Source organism: Bos javanicus, chromosome 19, assembly GCF_032452875.1.
Source record: "Bos javanicus breed banteng chromosome 19, ARS-OSU_banteng_1.0, whole genome shotgun sequence".
Taxonomy (NCBI): Eukaryota; Metazoa; Chordata; class Mammalia; order Artiodactyla; family Bovidae; genus Bos; species Bos javanicus.
This window is the reverse complement of record NC_083886.1, coordinates 62279743-62302487: the sequence shown is the minus strand read 5'-3', so window position 1 is coordinate 62302487 and position 22745 is coordinate 62279743. Positions and strand designations below refer to the sequence as shown.

Genomic DNA, 22745 nt, shown 5'->3' with positions numbered 1-22745 from the left:
TAAGGTTTTACCCTTTTAAAAAAATTAAAAAAAAATCATTTGTTGAAATATTGTGCCTTATGTTAAAAAATGCTAAAATGTATTTCTCCTTGGAATAATAAATTCAAGTTGATTATTTTTCCCTCACCCCCGCTACCCGCCCCCCTGCCACCCTCCCCGCCCCCAGCTATTGTCACATACTCTGTGGAAGATTTGGAACAGAGAGGAGTACACAGAATCTGTTAGTTTTTTTTTGTTTTGTTTTGCTTTGTTTTGAGGAGGAAATGGAGGAGAGGAAGGCAGGAAGGAATCAAGGAGGCAAGGCTGTCTGGCAGGCAAAGCATGGGTGAGCAGAAACTTACTTTGAGTCAGAGTTGTAGCTGTCCTCACAACACGAGGCATTTTGATTTGTGGTTTGTGGGACTAGCTGTGTGAACTTTATCTTTACAAGAGGAAAAATCCCGTTTGCATAAGCAAAGGCATCACATTTCAGTCTTATTCCCTTTGGAGATTCAAAGGCTCTCAAGTTCTCCCTCCTCCATAGACAAACATCAGCTCCGTCAGGCTTCTCCGCAGCCCGCACGGGACAAGTTAAAAGCACGTGACTCTAGTAGACAAAACAAGAAGATAGACAGACTCACGGGAAATGTCTAGATTTTGAAAAGTACCTGATGTGGAAAAAAATTAAGAGAGACATAGGAATGGAAAATTCCTTTGCTGGCTTCCTGTTCTCCTTCCTGCTAAGGTGGGATTAGTTACCAGCTGTCAAAAGAAATATCACTTTTAATTCTTATTTAGGGGGGAAGGAAAGCATTAGAGGAAAATATGTCTTGGAGGAGAGGGAGGCTGGGAGGACCTCCCTTTTGACAATCTGTCTCTGTAGCTTGAAACAAGACAAGTGGGGAGTTAAGGAGAGGAGAGATAGTTCTGTTGCCATATGAAAATCGAAGATGGCTGAGGACCTTGTGTAGGTAAATGGTCTCCTTCTAATATTTCCTAATGAAATAATCTAGGAGGTAATGAAGCTAGTCAGGGGCTTCAAGTATTCAAGTAATTATCTCAGTCTTCCCTTGGAGAGATAAAGAGTTCCTAAAAGAAATATGGTCTTTAGAATAAGGGCATCCTATGTAATCCAATCAACCTTCCTGGAGGATTGTTGCTGAGTCCCTAAGTCGTGTCTGACTCTTTGCGACCCCATGGACTACAGCATGCCAGGCTCCTCTGTCCTCCACCATCTCCAGGAGTTTGCTCAAATCCATGTCCACTGAGTCGGTGTTGCTATCTAACCATCTCCTGCTTTTAGGTGGATAAGCACCTCTCCCAGAGAAGCCAAAGCGCCGATATTTTGGCCACCTAATGCAAAGAACCAATTCATTTGAAAAGACCCTGAGGCTGGGAAAGATTGAGGGCAGGAGGAGAAGGGGACTACAGAGGATGAGATGGTTGGATGGCATCACCGACTCAATGGACGTGAGTTAGAGCCAACTCTGTCCATGAAGCCACAAAGAGTTGGACACAATTTAGAGACTGAACAACAAGTGTTTGGGCACACCTTCAAACAGCATGCTGGAGCATCTACAAACCTGTCTCAGAGCACAGTTCCAGTTGATGCCGACAGCTCAGAGTAAATCCTACCAGTAAACACGGGTGGAGATTGACTGTGGAGTACCAGAAATCCAGCACCTGTCTCACCAGATCTTCTTCACCTGCTTTTCTGGGATGTCAGGAATCCCATGGTTACTAATGCATGCTTTTGCTTTAAGACGAGAGCTCTTTGCCAGTGATTAAAAAGCAAGATTCAAAACTGTGAATATAATTGAATCTCGATTTTTTACTTAAAAGCACAGTGGGGAAGAGTGGGAATAACTTTGCCAAAAGAAATTGAGGCTGCTGAATCATTTTTATCAGCTTTTTCACATTCTTATTCATAGTGTCTACGGTAAACATACATAACTTAAATATCTGAGAGAGATTCTCAAAGGTAGTCTCCTGTTCGCCCCTCCCCCGCTCTGGGAAGAACCTGTTAGCGTGATTCATTCAGCGTATTGAGCTCATTTGAATGATAGTCAGTTGCATCATTTCTGTTTAAATCTCTTGCTGCAGTAGTGTGGGTCAGCTTATAAAATGCTGAACTGGATTGCACCTTGAGGAAGCAAATTCAAGTTAACCTTTTATTTTTTTTTTTTCCTTTGCCTCTTATCATGGAGGGCTTGGAGCATGGTAAAACAGAGAGTCCTTCAGGTGGAAGTGAGACACAGTGAAGGAAGATTTTGAGAGTTGGGATGATAAAAAGAGGGCAAAGACCCAGGCAGAATCCAGAAATTATGATGTTGGTTGGGTTCAAACAGGCAGCAAGAGAGTCTCGGAATTTCAGAGAGACTGATTTGTCCATTTGGAGATGGACAAAGATAGGCCAGCTCAGAAAGACAGCTGAAGGAAAGGGCCAAGAACACTGCAATCAACCGCTCCAAAGGCTTTGGTCTCCAAATATGGTATACTTGCTTCCTTTTTAAACAAGCGTTCATCCCTTAGGATCTGTTGTGTTGCAGTTTTCTGCTAGACACTCTGTTGGATTCACCAGGGGATAAATTTCAGTCAGTCCTGACCCACGAGTGTATAAAACGTGGTGAAGGACATGACACGTGCAACAAAGGGCCACAACGTAGAGATCAAAGGGAGAATGCCTTTAAAAAGTTTATTTTTCAGAATCATTTAAAAATACTTATGAATCAATGCAGTAAACAAGGACAGACTGAGTCAAAGGAACCTTGAAGGAAAAAATATTCTTTCAAAAAAAGATTATTTCATAGAGCAGTTTCAGATTTCCAGTAACATTGAGGGAAGACACGAAAGGACATGGGGCTTCCCAGGCAGCTCAGTGGTGAAGAACCTGCCTGCCGGTGCAAGAGACTTGAGTTCGATCTCTAGGTCAGGAAGATCCCCTGGAGAAGGAAATGGCAACCCATTCCGGTATTCTTGCCTGGAGAATCCCATGGACAGAGGAGCCTGGGGGCTACAGTCCGTGGGGTCACAAAGAGTCAGACACAACTGAGGCTACTTAGCACGCATGCATGCGATGCTATACATCCATCATTGTTAAATCATACAGAGAATTTTCACGGCTCCAAAAACCCTCTGGGCTTTGCCTGTTTATCTCTCCTTCCCTCTGCTCCTCACCAAACCCGATCTTTTATTACCTCCATAATTTTAGCTTTTTCGGAATGCCATATACTCGGAATCATACTTTATGCAGGCTTTTCAGATTGCCTTCTTTCACCTAGAAACATGCATTTAAGGTTTCCCTGTGTATTTTCAGGGCTTGGTAGTTCGTTTCTTTTTAGAACTGCATAATATTCCATTGTCTGGGTGTAGCACTGTTTATTCACCTACTGAAGGATGTCTTGATTCCTTCTAAGTTTTGGCACTTATGAATAAAACTTCTATAAATACTCTGTGTACAGGTTTTTGTGTGGACTTAGGTTTTTAACTCTTGGTCTCAGTGAAGACCAAGGAACATGATTGTTGGGTTGGATGTAAAAAAAATATGGTTTTAAATTCTAGAATTTCAGTTGACTTGGAGTTAACTATATGTTAACCATTAACCAGGAAAGAGGAACATCATCTTTGAAGAATGCAAATTGCATAGTTTAACTAGCTCGGGGCTCTGCAAACATTTTTTTCTGCAAAGGGCCAGATGCTAAATATGGGAAGTTTTGAGGACCACCTGGTCTCTGCTGAGACTCTGAGGGTCACAGAATTCTGCTGCCATAGGGTGAGTACAGCCATCGATGACATGTAAATGAACTAAAGAGTAGGGCTATGTTTAAAAAAAAAAAAAAAATTTATGGATCCTGAAGTTTGAATTTCATATAACTTTACATCACAAAATATTACTCCTCTAGTAATCTTCTCCCTGCCATTTAGAAATGTAAAAACTATTCTTAGCTCTCAGGTCTTACAAAAGCAGAAGGCCAAACAAACAAATATAGCTCGTCCACGACAGAGCTAGAGTAGCACCAGCTCAGTTCTATACTCTAGAATGCTGGATGGGGTATAGAATTTGTGTGGTATATCTTCTTTTTAGAGTCTGTCTTCTTTTTAGGCCATGACTAAAATCATCGGGCAGCAACAAAGTACAGATTATTGGAAAAGGTATCAGAGTTCTTCCACTTGAGTAATGAATTCTTTCATCATCTTGTCATTTGTCAAATCTTTAAACAGGCTTTTTTCGATTTGCCTCAGTTTCTCTCTGTGTTTCCAGGAGGCCTGTAGTTCCCCAAAGCTGAACTTCAAGACGTTTAGTTTTAGTTTAAGGTAGATTTAGGAAGCATAGAATGTGACAGAGAAGCCGATCCAGATGATAATTTGACTTGGCTTTGGCAAGTGTTTTTCTGCTTACATGTGAGTATGGGCGTGCCTGGTGTTCTGGGAATTTACTTCAAACAAAGGGACGAGGCGGCGGCGATGGTCTGACTCGGGCTTGGGAGCCCATCCAGGTCCCCATCTTGCCTCCTCGTCTCCTGCAGGGTCTTTCCTATGCCATCCGTCTTCGGCTGCCTTGTCTCCTCGGCAGTCAGCCAGACAAAGCCACCTTCCCTGAGACTGTCCTTGTAGAGAGAGTCATGTGTGTTCCATTCAGTCCTTTCCTACGGACCACTAATAAAAAAATCCCAGCTCCCCATCCAGGAACAGAGCAGAGTGACTGATAACACTCACTAAGCAGTCAGCCTGCCTTACTGTGAATGCCCCGCAACGGAAGCGGCCTCCATGTGTGTGGGCATGCAGACATCTCTCCAGTCTTCAGATTTCTTGGCAGAAAGGCTCACCTCCAGGTTCGCTGCCTCCCTGACATTTATGGGTGATTAAAAAGATATGTCCCTTGAAGGGTTTAAGCTCTTCTCCTGGGTTACTGAGTAACAGGTTGCAGACCACGCGCTCCTATCAGAATGTCCAAGCCTGATGGAGGGCTCGCAGGCTTGGAACACCAAGTACCAGCCTGAGTAGGAGCTGCGGTTGTAGTTGTTGTTATTATTATTTCCACTTTACAGATGAGGAGATGGATACAGAGCGGTCAAGCGGCTCCCGGTGTCACAAAGCCAGTGAGTCCCAACACCGACATCCAATCTTGCCTCCTCAAGTGTTCATGCTGTTAAAAGTGCGAACACCTAGAGTCTGTCATACGGAGAGAAGTAAGTCAGAGAAACAAGTATTGTCCATTAATGCATAGCTATGGAATCTAACAAAACAGCACTGATGAACCCATTTGCAGGGTGGGAGGAGACAGAGAATGGGCTTGCGGACACAGCAGGGGGAGGAGCAGGTGGGAGGAATTCAGAGCTCTGACTCGGGGTCAGCTCGGTGCTCTGTGATGACCTAGAGAGGTGGGATGGGGAGGGGGAGGGAGGCTTGAGAGGGAGAAGATAATTTGTGCACACAGCTGACTCACCTTGCTGCACAGCAGAAACTGATACAACGTTGCGAAGCAACTATACTCCATTTTTTTTAATTAAAAAAAAAAAGCAAACACACACCCAACAACACCCCAACAGCAACTCTGGTCGGAACTTAGGCACTGCCCCTTAAATTTGGAGGGTTAACCAAACTGGACAAGGCTTCCAGACCCCTGCCTACCAGCGCTCTTCCTAGGAAAGAAAAATGCTGGTTTCTGGCCAGCACAAACCTCCCTTGGCAACCCTCTGCATACAGCCCCGCCCTCCCCTCCCCGCCCCCAGGTTCTGAAGAGCTGGGATTGTTATTTCTTTCCTTTCTTGTGGCTGACTTTCACCTCTTCTGGACCTTTCTCTTGACTCTACCACCTCGTCGCGTATTATTCAATTTTCTGACTCTCGGTCAGTCAGCTTGACCCCATCACTGCCTCAAAATTTCATCTCACCCCTGAGGACTGATTGCTGGGGCAGAGGGACCATCAGATTGTACGTTCTAGACATGAACAACAGCCTGTATTTTCTTTATCATCTCTGTCTTAAACTCTGATTCTTTTTTTAAAGATTTTGTTGTTGTTATTGTTGTGGATGGTTTTTAAAGTCTTTATTAAATTGTTACAATACGCTTCTGTTTGCTGTTTTGGTGTTTTGGCCATGAGGCGTGTGAGGTCTTAGCTCCCCAACCAGGGATGGAACCTGTGCCTGCTGTGTTGGAGGGTGAAGTCTTAACCACTGACCACCAGGGAAGTCCTTTAAACTCTGACTCTTGAGGTTGTGGGCAGGAGAAACCTTCAGCCTTAGTCTCTTTCTTCTGTTTCTCGAGGCTTATTCAACTGTGGATGCCTGTGCTTTGGGAGCATGTGTGCACGTGTGTGTCTCTTTGCGACCCCATGGACTGTAGCCCGCCAGGCTCCTCTGTGCGTGGGGTTTCCCAGGCAAGAATACTGGAGCGGGTTGCCATTGCCTTCTCCAGGAGACCGTCTCGACCCAGAGATCAAACCTGCATCTCCTGTTTTGCAGGCAGATTCTTTCCCACTGAGCCACCCGGGAAGCCACACTTGGAATTGCGCTGCACAGGGTAGATGACCACCGAAGGCACGCTGAGTAAAGGGACGAGTGGCTGCTTAGCCATTGCAGGTTGTCTCGTCTCCGTTTTCATCGGCATCCCCTTTCAACTCTGACCTGCTCAGATGTATGCAAAGAACTCTGACAAAAAGAGCTTCTTTGCATTGCTCAAAGTCTGAAAACTGAGCCTCCAATAGCCCTGTCTGTAAATATTTGAGTCACTTACGGGCACTGCTGAACATATTTCTGGCCCAGGAAATCTTCCTCCTTTGTGTTCCCAAGCAAGTGAACAGTGAGTCAGGGGACGCCTGGGTGACCTTCTCCCCGGACCTCCCCCAGGGGTGCAGGGGCGGGGCCCCAGCCGTGGTCTCAGCTGACCGGTTGGCGCCGGCTTCCTAAGATGCCACGGGCTACCTATGCGTGTTCCCAGGGTGGAACTGTAGGAACAAGCCAGTGTCAATGGTTAACCCAGGTTCTTGGGGTCTGGAGCTTTTCTTGCCTGTATTATTAACTAAAGAACATTTTCACTCTTGCCCAGCTGTGAGTTCCTAGCTCCTAGATCCTCGGGAGAAAGGACACAGGTAAGCCTGGCTCTGTTTTTGTCCTTATTCAAAGTCATTCAGTCTGTGTTTGTTCATGCTGCCCACTGATCAGAAAGCAGCAAAACTCTGTATCCAGCAATGTCAATATCAGTGTGGAATCAGATGCAATTAAGACAATTTAATTCCCTATGTGAGGGCTTTAAGTAGGCGTCTTGTGAAACTTTGGTAAAACATAGTCTCAAATTGGTCTATAAAGAGCTTATGAAAGAGACCTAATGTTCCATTATATATGTAGATATCTAAAAGTGACTTCTTCAGATTCCATGTTTAATAGCAGATGGAGTATTTCATAACTGCTATCAAAAGCAAATCATGGCATCCATATATATGTACACATTTATGAATATATGGCTTCAGTGAAATGTACATTTAAGCATCCCCTGAAAATACTTCAAGAAAGTAGGTTGATTATTTTCTGAGGATTGTATATGAGATGATATAAAAACATCCATTTCTCTAGACTGATTTTAACATAGCTTCAAAATAGAGAGTTTCTATTCTAATTTCTATTTCTCCTGTATGTTCACCTTAATTTCTCCAAAGCCTTTTCTCTTGTCCATTAAAATCTGAGACCTTTTGTCTTTGAATATTTATTCAGAAAACTATAGACTTATCAATTCTTGCTCTTTGAACACTATGAATCTTTTAACATGTAAAATCAAATTGTCTCCCTTGTTGCTGGATGGAAGTATATAAGTGGAAAACAAGAACTGTCTTATAAACCCAATGGATTTTGGTCATTTGCATCATACTCTTATATGGTTATAGGAATTGAGAGGTCTTTAGGGAAATGGGACTGGAGTGTTTCTTCTAAACATCTACCCCTTCCAGCTACAAGAGACAGACCTTAAAGAAGAAAAAGCATATTGATGCCCTTTTGCCACTTTACTTTGGAAAATGTAGACCAACCGCTCTCTGTCAGATTTTAACCAACAAAGTGACCTGAAGTCCCTATGCCACAGCTCTTTTGTTGAATACCACTGTAGAGTTCCGGAAATTAAGCCAAAAATAAGTATAAAAGTGAACAGGGTCCAGAGTTCAATTCAATTCAAAAAAAGAAGGGAGAGACAGAAAGACAGAGACAGGGGAAAAACCAGAGTAACTAACAGAAGCAATTCCTTAAGTGTTTTTTTAGAACACGTGAGCATCTGTGATAAATCCAAGACATCAGTCCCATGCAAAATAAGACCATGACAACATCTGAAACCGGACAAAAAGACTGAAGTGGGAGGGGCACACAAGTTGCTATTTTAATGCGTTTTCCCAAATAAGTATATTTTTATTTGCAAAAGAACAAGAGTTTTCAAGGACATTGAAAAGTATGCTTTTCCCATTATACATGTGAGTGGTGAGTCCACATCAAGATTTGGATATAAATTAGTTGAAAGAAATTAGCGAAAAGCATAGTTTGGGGGAAAACAATAGATATATAAAGAACGAGTACTTGGAGTAAATATTTATAACCAGGACAACCCAGGGATTTAGTTGAATTGTTTCTTTTCTGAATTTGTAAAACCCATCACTTAGCGGATGGTTTGGCTTTTATCCCCCATGAATTTATCCTAGAGCACCTTATGTTACTTTCTTTTTCTAGGAAAAGTAGCCTCAAATCTAACTTTAGGAACAGTAGATGGAAAATGTCATTATTTCGGGCATCACACGGACTATAAATATTTTTATGGCAGCGTGGGGAAATGGGCATTCATATGCTTACTATGTTCTGGGTGAAGTGGCTCTTCACTTCAAGTTTGGAGGGAGCTACTGTCTTCATTTTATAGATGGAGATCTAGGTTTTCCACTCTAGCTGTGTAATCTGGGGAGAGCCCCGTAACTTCTTCAGGTCTCAGATTCAAACTCACTCCTGTCTGAATTCCAAAATACATGTGCTTCTCATTACCAGATGACCTCCTACCTTTTCCTAGTATGATGTTACCCACAGTTATTAGGCTTGATACAACCGCAGAGAGGAACTGTCTCTACAGATGTCATACGTGTGGCCATTGTCTGTAGAGTGGCTGAGGACACGCATGGGTACCCTCTCTGAAACTGATGAGTGAGTGATGTTTTCTCCATGGATATCAGTTTCAGCAAACTGGCAGGTACCTGTCATCGTGCCTCCATCCCTCTACATAGCAGAAACCTTAACCCTCAAGAATCTACCCGATCCTTTTTATAAGGTGATGACTGACACTGTTCTTTTCCAGGCATTTATGTCACATTGATAAATGCATTTCTTCCAGAATGGAGGGCATCTTGCTGTTTGTCTTTCCTGCTAGTATCATTGTTTTGAATAATGGGAAATAAATAAGTTAATGTCCTAAAGAAGACAAAGACATACATTTTGTGTGAAAAATGAAAACTCTAGAATTCTAATTTTTTTTCTTGCCACCACAGTCTCAAATTCTTGACCTCTATAAGACAGTGACATGGAAATAATGGATCATCTGATCATTTCCCTGACTGGATTGTTACTGCACTTACAAAAAAATCCAATTTTCTGTAATTTATTCATTGATTGATCCTCTCAACAAATATTTACTAAATATTAAAACATGTGAAAGAATGAGGGTTCTGTGGGAGATTGTTGCAATGAAGCCATTTTCCTTAGGAACTTAGGAAAAACAATTTGCCATTGAGTGATATAATGCTTCATGTATTTAACAAATATTTGTTGACTACTCTGAGCCAGGCAGTGATTAGACTTCAAACATATACTGATGAAAAGAAAAAGACAAAAGTTTCTGCCTTCAGAAGTCTCATATTTTAGTAGATGTGTGGGAAGACGGTCAGTAAGTGAAATACATTGAACATTAATGGTGACGTCTTATAGAAGACAACATAAAAGAGAAAGAAATCAAGTGCGGGGGTGGAAGAGTGGATATTGTGTTAGTATTTTAGAACAACAAGCGTTTGTTGTCTCAGAGCTGGTGTTGGTCAGGAAGCCAGTTTGTCTGGGTCCTCGGGACCAGCGTCTCCCCCGCTGTAGTCAAGAGTCCAGTGGGACCACAGGCATCGCCAGCCTTGCCCAAGCAGGATTCTCCTCCAAGCTCAGTCACGCAGTCCCTGGCAGAACTTGGCTCCTCTGGGGCAGTTGGCGGGGGGCTCAGTCTCTATGGCTTGTTGGCTCGAGTCCTCCTCCAGTTCCTTGCCACTTGGGCCTCTCCATAAGACAGCGCCCAGCATGGCAGCTGCTTTCCATTAACTCAAGCGAGGGAGTAAGCAAGACAGAAGACAGAGTCTTTCTCCAGCCGCATCTTGGACGTGACAGCCCCTCAGCTTGGCCACGTTCTATTGAATGAGTCATTTCTTCCAGCCAGCCCTCAAGGGGAGGGATTTCACAAAAGCCTGAAGGAGGCAGGGCATCACAGGGGGCCAGTGCCAAAGCTGCTTGCCACAGGTTTACATGTTTAAGTAGGACAGCCCGGGAGAGCTTCACCGAGGAGGTGATGTTTGGTCAAAGAACTCAAGGTGGTGAGGAATTGAGCAGGCAGATACCTTGGAGTAGAGAAGGTTGGGTAAATGGAACAGCCCGTGCAAGCTCTGACGTGCTGGGCCTATTTGAGAAGCAACAAGACGAGTGTGGCTGAAGGAAAGTTACAAAGGGAAGAGGGGTCCTGGGGGAATCATCTATGTGCCAGGATTGTTTTCCAAGATGGAGAGGATTCTGCAAGTGAGATATGTTTGAGATTTTCTTTTTTGAGATGTTAAAAAAGACCAGGGTAGGTATAGATTTCAATAGTTAGACAGGGAGCAAGAATACTGTGTATGGCAGGTAGGTGATGGTGATGAACAAAATACAGGGGTGGGAGTGAAGGTGACTGAAGCCCTGCTTCCTGCAACTCGACAGACAGAAAATGACGCTGTGCTCACCAACTGAGACTTCTGAGGAATGCCCCGGTCTCATCAACACAGAAACTCATGCCAGCTGTTGCCAACAGATGGGAAACTACAAGGCAATTGTAGATTTCTTGGGGAGTAAACCAACCCTTGGAGAAGGCAATGGCACCCCACTCCTGTACTCTTGCCTGGAAAATCCTATGGATGGAGGAGCCTGGTAGGCTGCAGTCCATGGGGTCACCACAAGTCGGACTTGACTGAGCGACTTCACTTTCACATTTCACTTTCACTTTTCACTTTCATGCACTGGAGAAGGAAATGGCAACCCACTCCAGTGTCCTTGCCTGGAGAATCCCAGGGACGGGGGCCTGGTGGGCTTCTATCTCTAGGGTCGCAGAGTCGGACATGACTGACGCGACTTAGCAGTAACAGCAGCGGCAAACCAACCCTGAATATTCACTGGAAGGAGTGACGCTGAAGCTTCTGAAGCTCTAATACTTTGGCCACCTGATGCGAAGAGCCAACTCACTGGAAAAGACCCGGATGCTGGGGAAGATTGAAGGCAGGAGGAGAAGGGGATGACAGAGGATGAGATGGCTGGATGGCAGCACTAACTCGATGGGCATGAATTTGAGTACACTCCGGGAGATAGTGATGGACAGGGAAGTCTGGCGTGCTGCAGTCCATGGGGTCACAAAGAGTCGGACACAGTTGAGCAACTGTACAACAAGATTGTTTTCAGTTAAGTTTCTAGGCCAAAGAGCTCCGCTTTGGGGGAAAGAAAGGCTTGTCTGGACCGTATAATGGTCACACTGGAGGAGCCCTCTGCAGGGTCATCTGCATCCTGCTTTCCTAGGAAGCCAGCGCCAGAGAAGTCTTTTTCATCATTTTTAGGCATGTACACCCTCGAGTTTGGAGCTGTTTACACATACGGGCTGGATGAGTGGATGACTTGACTTTTCTTATAGCTGTTCTTCAGTGGAGGAGACGGGATCAATTCTTTTCCTCCTGCCCTCCAGGGGCTTTCTACTCTAAGATCAAGGATTCAGATGCACCATGCATATAGTGATTCAAAGAGGATTTGACTTTTAAAGCTTTCTCTGGCTCCACACTCACTGTCTTTCAAAAATAGACCTGAAACTGTCCACAAAGCAGGGAAAACTGAAAAAAAGTCAATAATCTGAGTAAGAAACAGCCCCCAGAACAGGTTTACCCAAAAGTTCCACATAAAGAAGGTGATTTTTCTCTTAACAATGTCGAGAAATATCACAAGTTCTGATTTTATTTAAACTCTGTGAGTATAATTTTAAAGACTTCAAATGGTGGCAAGGCTTTAGATTATAGTCCATAAGATTTATTCTTTTAACTCAAAAAGAAATATTCAGTTTTTCTCTTTTTTAAGAAAAAAAACTATGTTCCGGCAAACATGACCAAAACCATATTTCATCACAATGAACTTTCATTTTTCATCCTATTCTATCTTAAATTAGAACCATGTTCGCATGCAATCAATACTCATTTATTGGGTCTGGTACCAAGATGACGAAGATCCGGTCCCTATCCTCAGTCTGGCAAAAAAAGGCAGATCTGTAAATAATTAAGGGTCATTCAATGACCTAGTACCACCATAACATAAGATACAATTAGCACACTAACGAATTGAACTTTTTTTCATGGAAGCAATACGGTGAGAGACAAATGAGTGGCCTGTTGCTCTTGTCCTGGGTATGCTTTTGGAATTCAGAACTTGTACGTGGTAAGAATACTGTTTTTCCTATGAACTCTTTTACAAGACTTTTTTTTCCAAAGCTTAGTCTGACAATTCTTTTAGAATTATTGCTTTCTTTCCACTGTAGTTTGGTAACTGTATAAGGGTTATCCAAAAAAAATAGAACCGATATGATACACACACACACACACACACACACACACACACATATAGAGAGAGAGAGGGAGACATAGGAAGAAATTTAATGCAAGTTTTGGGTCATATGATTGTGAGGGCTGGCAAGTCTGAAATCTGTGAGGCAGGCTGGCACTCTGGAAATTAAGAGTTAATATTGCAGTCCTGAGTCCAGAATTTTCAGGGTAGACCAGCAGGCAGGAAACTGGTGGACTATGTTGCAGCCTCGAGGCAGAATTTCTTTTGTTGCTTCTTTGGGAAACCTCACTCTTGACTCTTAATATCTTCACCTGATTGGACAAAGCCGGCCCTCACTATGGAAGGCTGTCTGGTTTGCTCAAAGTCTACAGATTGTAAAGGTAAACCACAACTAGCAAACATATTCACAACAACATCCAGAGGGTGTTTGACCAAACTGGGTGCCGTGGCCTGGCCAAGCTGGCGCACGAAGTCGTCCCTCCCAGGACACAGGGAGTCTTCACCATGCTTGTATTTTCCCATGTAGCTATCAGACATTCTAAGTTTGCAGCCTTAGTTTCTATAAAAAGAGATTAACTACATTTTACCTGTTAAATATATTTAAAATTCCACAAAACGGATATGCCTAACAATGCCATCATTTGTGTATAGAAGCATCCAGTATTCGACACAGCACCTTCAGCGCTACAACTTTTTAATAAGACAATCTGGATAAAGACAAAAATTTCTTTTTCTTTTAATTGAGACAAAGAACAAATGTACTTTATTTAAAAGACACCCCAGCCTCCCAATGGCATGGTCTCTCTTTCATTTTCCCTACCATGTATTTCAGCTGTTGTATAGTCTCTCCTAGATTTTTGTGCAGTCTACTTTTTCTTTTTATAAAAAAAAGATTATTGGAGTAGAGTTGATGTACACTGTTGTGTTAGTTTCTGGTGGACAGCAGAGTGATTTAGTCACACATATACATGTATTCCTTCTTCTTCAGATTCGCTTCCCATATAGGTTATCCCAGGATATTGAGTAGAGTTTCTTGAGCTATACAGTAGGTCCTTGCTGGTTATCTAACATATAGTGGTGTAGACAGTACTGTGTTCATGTTCATCCCAAGCTTCTGATTCACTGCTTCCCCCCGCCACGTTTCCGCTTCCATAACTGTAAGTTTGTTTTTAATATCTGTAAGTCTCTTTCTGTTTCATAAATAAGTTCATTTGCATCATCTTAAAAATTAGATTGTGCATATAAGTGATAACATATGATATTTGTCTTTTTTTCTCTGGTTTAGTTCACTTAGTGTGATAATCTCTAGGTCCATTTATGTGCTGCAAATGGTATCATTTCATTCTTTTTTATAGCTAAGTATGTGTAGTTTGCAGGCTTCCCTGGTGGCTCAGCAGAAAAGAATCCGCCTGCCAAGGCAGGACACTTGGTTCAATCCTTGGGTCAAGAAGATCCCTGAAGAAGGAAATGGCAACCCGCTCCAGTATTCTTGCCTGGAAAAATCCCATGGACAGAGGAACCTGGCGGGCTACATCCATGGGGTCGCAAAGAATCGACCATAGCTTAGCAACCAAACAACAAAAATGTGTATTTATTTTTCATATATATGAGTCCTGCCCCCAGAGGACTGTGTTCACAGGAGTAGCAGCATCTCAGGAGCAATGAGAAGCCACAAGATAAGCAGGGTGTATCTTTGAAGCATTAATTTAACTCAGCTTTTTCAGGGAGAGTAGATGAAGGGAAGCATTTAACTGATAAGCCTGGTTAAAAAATTATCTTTGTAATGCAGCATGTATTTTAAAGAAAAACCTTAAGACTGGAATACTGTGAGTTTGGGCCCAGTCCTCTGGGTTATATTCTCAGATCTCCTAGGATTTTAGAGGTCAGGATAAGGGTCATATACTCATTTCTCTTTTGGTTTTGTTTTTTAATGAACAATTTTGAGAAGCACTATAAAAGGGGAATTTTTGTGAGGCTAAATACCTGGGATAGGTTGGTACTCGATTGGTTAAAGGGCTCTGCCCACCTTCACCCCCAACGAAAACAGCTCCTCACCCACAAAGTTGGCAGTCTTCTCACAATTATGTACTTATTTCATGTGAGACTGTCCTGAACAGTAGTTTTCAGGACATTCTGTCTCTACTTTTAGGAAAATAATCCAAAGTAACCAGCTTCCCTGGTGGCTCAGTGGTAAAGAATCTGTCTGCAATGAAAGAGACCTGGGTTTGATCCCTGGGTTGGGGAGATCCCCTGGAGAAGGGAATGGCTACCCACTCCAGGGAGTTTTCTTGCCTGGAGAATCCCATGGACAGAGACTGGCAGGCTACAGTCCGTGGGGTTGCAGAGTCGGACACGACTGAGGGACTAACACTTTCAGCCTCATGAAACAAGGCACCTGCTTAATGGCCAGACCCCGCCCCCTCAAAATGTCCAGTAGATCTCTGATTCAAAGTTCTCCTGTGTGGAAGCCACTGCCTTGAGTCTGCTGAAGAAGGCCTTAAGACTGATGTATGCATGCTCAGTCACTTCAGTCACGTCCAACTCTGCAACCCCATGGACTATAGCCCACCAGGCTCCTCTTCCACTGGATTCTCCAGGCAAGAATACTGGAGTTGGTCACCATGCCCTCCTCCAGGGATCGAACCCGCATCTCTTATGTCTCCTGCTTTGGTTCTTTACCACTGGCACCGCCTGGGAATACTAATAAGACTGGTCAACTTGCACTTACCTGAAAGATGCACTCAGCTATCCTGATGAAGTATGAGGTTATTAACTGACCTTTAACGTTCTCATCGTCTACCACTGAGTTCTATTTATAGACGGAACAAGAAAATCTTTCCCAGGACATGCAATTAAAATTTGAGAAGATGCCGGAGTCTTAGAGGCTGTGTGCGACACACCAGGATTGCCACATCGAGAAGCCTGGTCCTTTTGTTCAGGTCAGGACTGAGTCAGCTTGTGGGTGGTTGGAGAACACTCAGGGAGAAAGTAGCGTGGCTAATTTGAGCAGATGACCTAAGACTTATGAGTTACACATATTTAAATTTAGGCTTTGTGGGAAGGGAAGGCGTTGCACTTCCTTATGACTAAAATTTTTATTTAACTGTACCAGATAACAATATTGAGTTGGAGATAAGATTACAGCATTTACACCAGAAGTTTAAAAGCTAAAGAAACATTCAGAGAAACAAATCTGAACAAAGGGAAACCATAAACAAGCCGCCCCAAACCAAACTCAACAGAAGCAAAACATACTGTGATTTCTGCTCACAGCGGGGCTCAGAACACTGTTTGGTCCACGCCTTCTGTCGCTGTAGCGGGATATTTTGTGTGGGCTTTTCCTAAATACTGGTGTCACCCCATTCCCGTTCTTTGTCGGCATAAAGAGTGGACCCTGCTTCTGCAGTTGTGCCTGGAATTTTATGTGGGGAAAAGTGACTGTGTTAATTATGCACAGAGTGGAACCATGATAACTCTGCCGTGGGTCTGGTCTTTGCAGGCATCAGCATGCGAGTGACCCCACCGCCACTCAGGAGACAGAACATCTTTTACACTTTGGCTTCACAGGTTGAACAAACCATATCTCTGTTCTTCCAAGTGAGTGTGCAGTACTCATTCCACTGGGCACTAGGGTATACAAGGGTAAGCCTGTCAGCTCTTTGCCATTGGGAAAGACAAGAACAAAGCCTCTCCAAGGAGCGTGAGGGCAGAAAAATCAACTTTGCTGGGAAATTGAGGGAAGTGTCACAGTGGACGCAATTCTAATACTTGTGTTTCAGTGTAAAGAAAAAGGGAATGCTTTCCTGGCTTCCTTGCGCCTTATAGACTTCATGCAGAATGTTTCTTGTGGCCCAGGATAGCCTGAAACGATACAGGAAATTCAGTTCTGGAATGTGTGGCCCCAGTTTTGCTAAACTGATACAATCCAAACCTACCACCCCGACACCTGCCATTTAGAATACAAACCAGCCCTGTGACGGAGTGGTGGGATGGGTGGGGGAGGCCCAAGAGCAGGGGGAACCCACGTGTACTTATGGCCGATTCAAGTTGTCGTATGGCAGAACCTAATACAACATTGAAAAGTAATTACGGTTGGCTTAGTCGCTAAGTTGTGTCCAACTCTTTTGCGACCCCACAGACTGTAGCCTGCCAGGCTCCTCTGTCCAGGGGATTCTTTGGGCAAGAATGCTGGAGCGGGTTGCCATTCCCTTCTCCAGGGGATCTTCCTGACCCAGGAATCGAACCCAGGTCTACCTGCTTTGCAGGTGGACTCTTTACTGACTGAGCCACCAGGGAAGCCCACTCCAATTTAAAGTAAATCAACAAGAAAAAAAAAAGAAAAAACAAGAAGTGATTGAAGCATAGTTCTAATCTCCAAACAGCTGACTGTGTGGTGACAGAGAGGCCTTGTTCCCTCCGATGCGTGTTTCAGCAGAAGCACAGTGTAATAGAGCCCAAGCTCAAGGTGAGACCCACAGGCACAAACAGGCTCTGGTCATGCTGCCTGTTTGATGGCTTCCCGGAGTCTTGCTTTGGCTGTTTGGTGTTAGATCACCTCTATTTTTCAGAAAGGAAAACTGGAAAACAAATAATATTACAAATGGTGTTCCCTGAAATCCTCTCATCTCCACTTTATTTCATGTGGGTGAGCAGTGGTGTTAAATGATCAGCAGCCCCGTCCCCACACTGACCCAGACCTCTTCCTTCTCCTCATGATGCTTGCTCGTTTCAGACGCCGACCATTTTCCCACAGGAATGAGGTTTGTCTTGCTCAAGTATGACTTGCTCCTCTTTTACCTGAGGGGGAAAAAAACCCAGAGCTATTAAAATTAAGAAATTCCTGGAACTTCCGTGGTGGTCCAGGGGTTAAGGATCCGCCTGTCAACACAGGGGACTCGGGTTCGATTCCTGGTCCGGGACAGTCCCATATGCCGAAGCGCAGCTAAGCCTGTGCTCCGCAACTGCTGAAACCCCTGAGCCCTGGAGGCTGTGCTGGCCCCCAGGAGGAGCCCCGCAGCGAGGAGCCAGCACCAGCAGCAAAGGGTAGCCCGGCTTCCTGCAGCCAGAAAAAGCCCGCACGCAGCAACGAAGACCCAGTCAAAGTAACCAACGGAGGAAATAAATACAAGAGATGCCTTGGCTGGTGGCACAATTTCTTGACCATGGATGATAAAGGGAAAAAAAGCACTGAATAGGAAATAGTGACGGCTATCAAAATGCTATGCCCAAACTGTATCATAAAAACCACCTGTTTATCGTCACCATCCTAAATGGGTTTTCTCTACTGTTTGATTAGATTATGTTTGATATACTCTTTCAGCTTCACCTTCGGCCCGTGGCTCTTCTTTGATGCTGTCTAGTAGGATGGATTTGGTGTTTTACAAAGACTTCATGTTTTCTCTGTATCGTGAGAACAGGTGGCTTCGTCAGTTCTCATAAGGGTTTGTGTCCACAGCGCAAGCTTTCTGTTACCAAAGTTAGGGAAAGCGGATGTTTCTGCTGAGTTTCCCAAAGAGGGGAAACTTACGCAATGTTTCGCCTGCCAACAGCAGAGGAGCATGTGTCATTTCACAGCGGAAATAGTATTTTCAATTTACTCCCTGCTTTCTTTTCTTCTTTGTTTTTAATTTAACTTTTTATTAACTTGATGACAATGTTGTGTTTGCTGTAGGTGCACAGAATTTGGTTCACTCACATATATCTATTCATCTTTGGGTTCTTTTCCTAAAGGTTATTAGAGAATGCTGAGTAGACCTCCTTTGCTATACAGTAAATCCTTGTTGATTATCTGTTTTATATGTACTAATATTGGTATATATATGACTCAAAAATTTTCTTGGAGTATAGTTCCTTTACAATGCTGTGATAGCTTCTACAGTTAAGCTAAAAGAGTTAATTCACTTTACTCATGGATTTTTATTTAACAATAAAAACACAGGGTGTTAACTACGTGTGTGCATTGTTCTAAAGGTTTTACAAGCATTCATTCTTCTACCCCCATGAGAAAGCTCATTTTTACAGAGAAGAAAACAGGGGCTCAGAGAGGCCATGAAATGTCCCCAAGGTCACACAGCTATTAGTAGTAAATGGAATAGCTGACTTTGGACCAGGCAGGCTTTCTTTCTCTATAGGATGTGTTTAACCACTAATCCATGTGCTCTAATGAACCCCAGTTCAGTTCAGTTCAGTTCAGTTGCTCAGTCGTGTCCGACTCTTTGCGACCCCATGAATCGCAGCACGCCAGGCCTCCCTGTCCATCACCAACTCCTGGAGTTCACTCAGACTCACGTCCATCGAGTCAGTGAAGCCATCCAGCCATCTCATCCTCTGTCGTCCCCTTCTCCTCCTGCCCCCAATCCCTCCCAGCATCAGAGTCTTTTCCAACGAGTCAGCTCTTCGCATGAGGTGGCCAAAGGACTGGAGTTTCAGCTTTAGCATCAGCCCTTTCCCCATAAATTCATATCTGTGTGCTTACTAGGAACGCTGAATAATATTAACACGTAATTTGGATGGTTCACCCAACATTCGAGAAACCTTTGCACACAACTCCAAGTGAAAGCCTGAGAAATGTGCAGTCACTGAGACAACGGACTCAAACGCTGCCCCCGGACCCTGTTCTCTGCTCTCTGTTTATTGGCTTCTTTGAAGAATTCTCTTTTGCACGCCAAGCATTAAATTGTACTTTCTCTATCAAAGACATTCAAAGGATAGAAAAATGGCAAATCAGAAACAGAAAAGAAGATATCTGTACTCTATTTAACGGGCAGAACCCCAGCCTCACCGGCACATGGATTTGTCATTTTCATCAAAAGTTAATAAACACAAAAAGAATTTTAGCACCATAAATCAACAAGGATTTCACTCCACTGAGCAAGTATAATATCCAATCTAAGGAAAGTAATATTTCACTGATGGGGAAAAATACAGTCGTTCTTTATGTTCCTAATGACAAATGGAAATCTGCAGGCTTTAATACCAAATATTGAACTAATACCAAACAGGTCATTTGTTTGAGGGAAAAAAGCATAAATAAATGTAGAGCCCAGTGGGCCTTGACAGATTTTTTAGTTTACAGCTTGAAGTCTCTAATTATTCAGTATAAAATAGACCCCTTTCTTTTTCTGCCAGTGAATATTAACCTCAATAGTTAGAAGTTACTGCTCATGGTATGCAAATATTTCCAATGGGAGTTTTCATGGAAAAAGTAGAAGCTGCCTTTAGTTTTCACTCTTGCATTAAAATTATTGCATTGGCCAAAATGTTTGGGATTTTTCCACAGTATGTTACAGAAATACCCAAACAAAATTTTTAGCAAATGCAATAATTAAGAATAACAGTTATATGAAGTCACCTGTGTTAACTACTCACTGCATAGCAAATCCTGTATTTCATTTATTACAGATGAAGTCAAATTTATATTTTGAAGAAGAGCAGCTGATAGAGACAAGGATCAGTGTAATGGAATTGTGTTTTTAAGAGTAAAATATTTTCAGTAGTCCCTGAATGAAAAAATACATATATATTTTAAAGACAGCTGTTAGCATTACATTTTTACTATTCAAAACTAATTACTTGAAAATGTGCTATGCTCCTGGAAAATAGCTTGTCCTGTGCTAAGTCGCTGCAGTTGTGTCCAACCAACTCTTTGTGACCCCATGAAGGGTATCCCGCCAGGCTCCTCTGTCCATGGGGCTCTCCAGGCAAGAACACTGGAGTGGGCTGCCATGCCCTCCTCCAGGGGATCTTCCCGACCCAGGTCTCTTATGTCTCTGGCATTGGCAGGCAGGTTCTTTACCACTAGCGCTTCCAATAATTAATCATTTTCTGGCACTCATCACAAGAATGTCTCTTGAAGAAATAGGATGTTCATATTTTAAGCTGAAAAGAAATCCACCGTTGGACACGTTTGGCAGCTGCCCAATCCTCAGGACCTTCAGTGCACTCGTCTTAAAGACCCTGAGCTCCTAAGGTTCCAATAAACCTCTTTGTCGTGCGTGGCATTTCCTTTTACGTAGTCTCAGCTTTTAAACTAAAGACCAGATCCTTCAGTCGCCTCTTTTTGTTTTTCTTGTTTTGTTTGTTTTTACTCTTTTCCTGATTTGATCCCTAACGAAAATAACAAAAAGATCTGTGGTAGCACGTCAAAGTTTAGACAAATCTATTACAACAATAATCACGTTTTATCTTCAAAACAACTCTGTGAGATCAGTGAGAATAAAGTAGCAGAATTCTTTTTTTTTTTTTTACATTAAAAAAAATTTTAGTTTTAATTGAGGATAAATGCTTTACAATATTGTGTTGGCTTCTGCCATACATCAGCATGAGTCAGCCAGAGGGATACACATGTCCCCTCCCTCTTGAACCTCCCTCCCACACATCTAGGTGGTCAGAGAACACCTATTTGAGCTCCCTCTGCTATACCGCAACGCCCCCACCAGCCGTCTCTTTTACATATATTACTGTCTATGCTTCCATGCTCCTCTCACTTGTCCACCCTCTCCTTCCCCCACTGTGTCCACAAGTGTCTTCTCTGTATCTGCAACTCCATTGCTGCCCTGTAGATAGATTCATTGGTGCCATCTTCCTAGATTTCATATGTATGCTTTGATATAAGAAATTTGTTTTTCTCTTTTTGACTTACTTCGCTCTGTATAATACACTCTAGGTTCATCTGCGTCATTAGAACTGGCTCACGTGCCTTCCTTTTTATGGCTGAGTAACATTACTCATAGAATTCTTAAGGATATTGGTGGGAACATTAAGGATCAGGTCGGTCAAGTGATACAAGGCAGACAAGGCAACCCACATCCCAGGGTGTCACTTCCATATCCACGTCTCTCTCGAATACCACATGTCTCCTCCTCCTTGTCCTCGATCTCTGCAAGAGAGAAGTCTTCAGAGGATGACAGCTACCTTCTCAGTGGGCAATTTGTACCATAGAATCAGACAGACCTCGGTTTTAATCCAGGTTCTGCCCCTGATGCCTTTTGTGACTTACGTTTGAGGTTCTCAAAGTGTGGACTGGCTCTAACAGAGTTCAGATCAGGTGAGAACTTCTTGTTTGTTGTTTTTCAGTAGCTGACTCTTTGTGAACCCATAGACTGCAGCACGCCAGGCTTCCCTGTCCTCCACATCTCCCGGAGTTTGCTCAGACTCATGTATATTGAGTCAGTGATGCCATCCGACCATCTCATTCTCTGTCATCCCCTTCTCCACCCGCCTTCAATCTTTCCCAGCATCAGGGTCTTTTCCAATGAGTCAGCTCTTTGCATCATGTGATATTATTGGAGCTTCGGCTTCAGCCTCAGTCCTTCCAGTGAATATCCAGGACTGATTTCCTTTAGGATGGACTGATTGGATCTCCTTGCAGTCCAAGGGACTCTCAAGAGTCTTCTTTGGCATCACAGTTCAAAAGCATCAGTAAAATAGAACTTGTAAAAGATGCAAACTCTCAGGCTCCATCTCAGCTCTTCCAAGTCTGTCAGCAGCCAGGGTTCTTGGCCTCCTGAATCAATAGAAGTTGAGGCTGGACAGGAAGCTCAGGTGGGGTTTTATTGGGGTCCCTCCTGTGGCAGGAGGGAGTGAGAACAAGCAATAGATGCCCTTGTCTGCTCGCTCCCCAAGGTGGGCCGGTTCCTTATTTGAGGTGATGGGTAGGAGTGTGTCCAGGGGTCAAGTCAGGGTGGTTTAGGTGTTTGGCCCAGCCTCTGAAGTGGTGCTGTGTGCAGGAGACACTCAAGGTTTTGCGCCTGGATCTTCAGAGGGGCCAGTTGGGGGTTTTGGTCTCTTTGTGTCCCTGCAGTCCAGACTTTGCCCCCACTGCCCACGCACACTGTTGATTTTAGTTCTGAGCAGTTTCTTGTATTCTGTTGCTGGAGGAGACATGTGTCCAGGAGCAAGCTCTGCAGCAGAGCATCCGAGGTCCCAGCCAGTCCC

At 43.5% G+C, this 22745-nt stretch overlaps 1 protein-coding gene across 5 annotated transcripts in view; it reads left to right on the top strand.

Moving 5' to 3' along the window:
- KCNJ16 (potassium inwardly rectifying channel subfamily J member 16) overlaps positions 1-22745 on the top strand; it is a 92598-nt gene that overhangs the window by 15168 nt on the left and 54685 nt on the right. For 2 of the 5 annotated variants that reach the window (XM_061392973.1, XM_061392977.1), the window contains exon 1: positions 6875-7069. The exons of 2 other annotated variants lie outside the window; for them this stretch is intronic. The gene's annotated coding sequence lies outside the window, so the exon portion shown is untranslated. Of the gene's footprint in view, positions 1-6874; positions 7070-22745 lie in introns of those variants that run through there. One more of the 5 variants, XM_061392974.1, reaches the window with a different exon arrangement.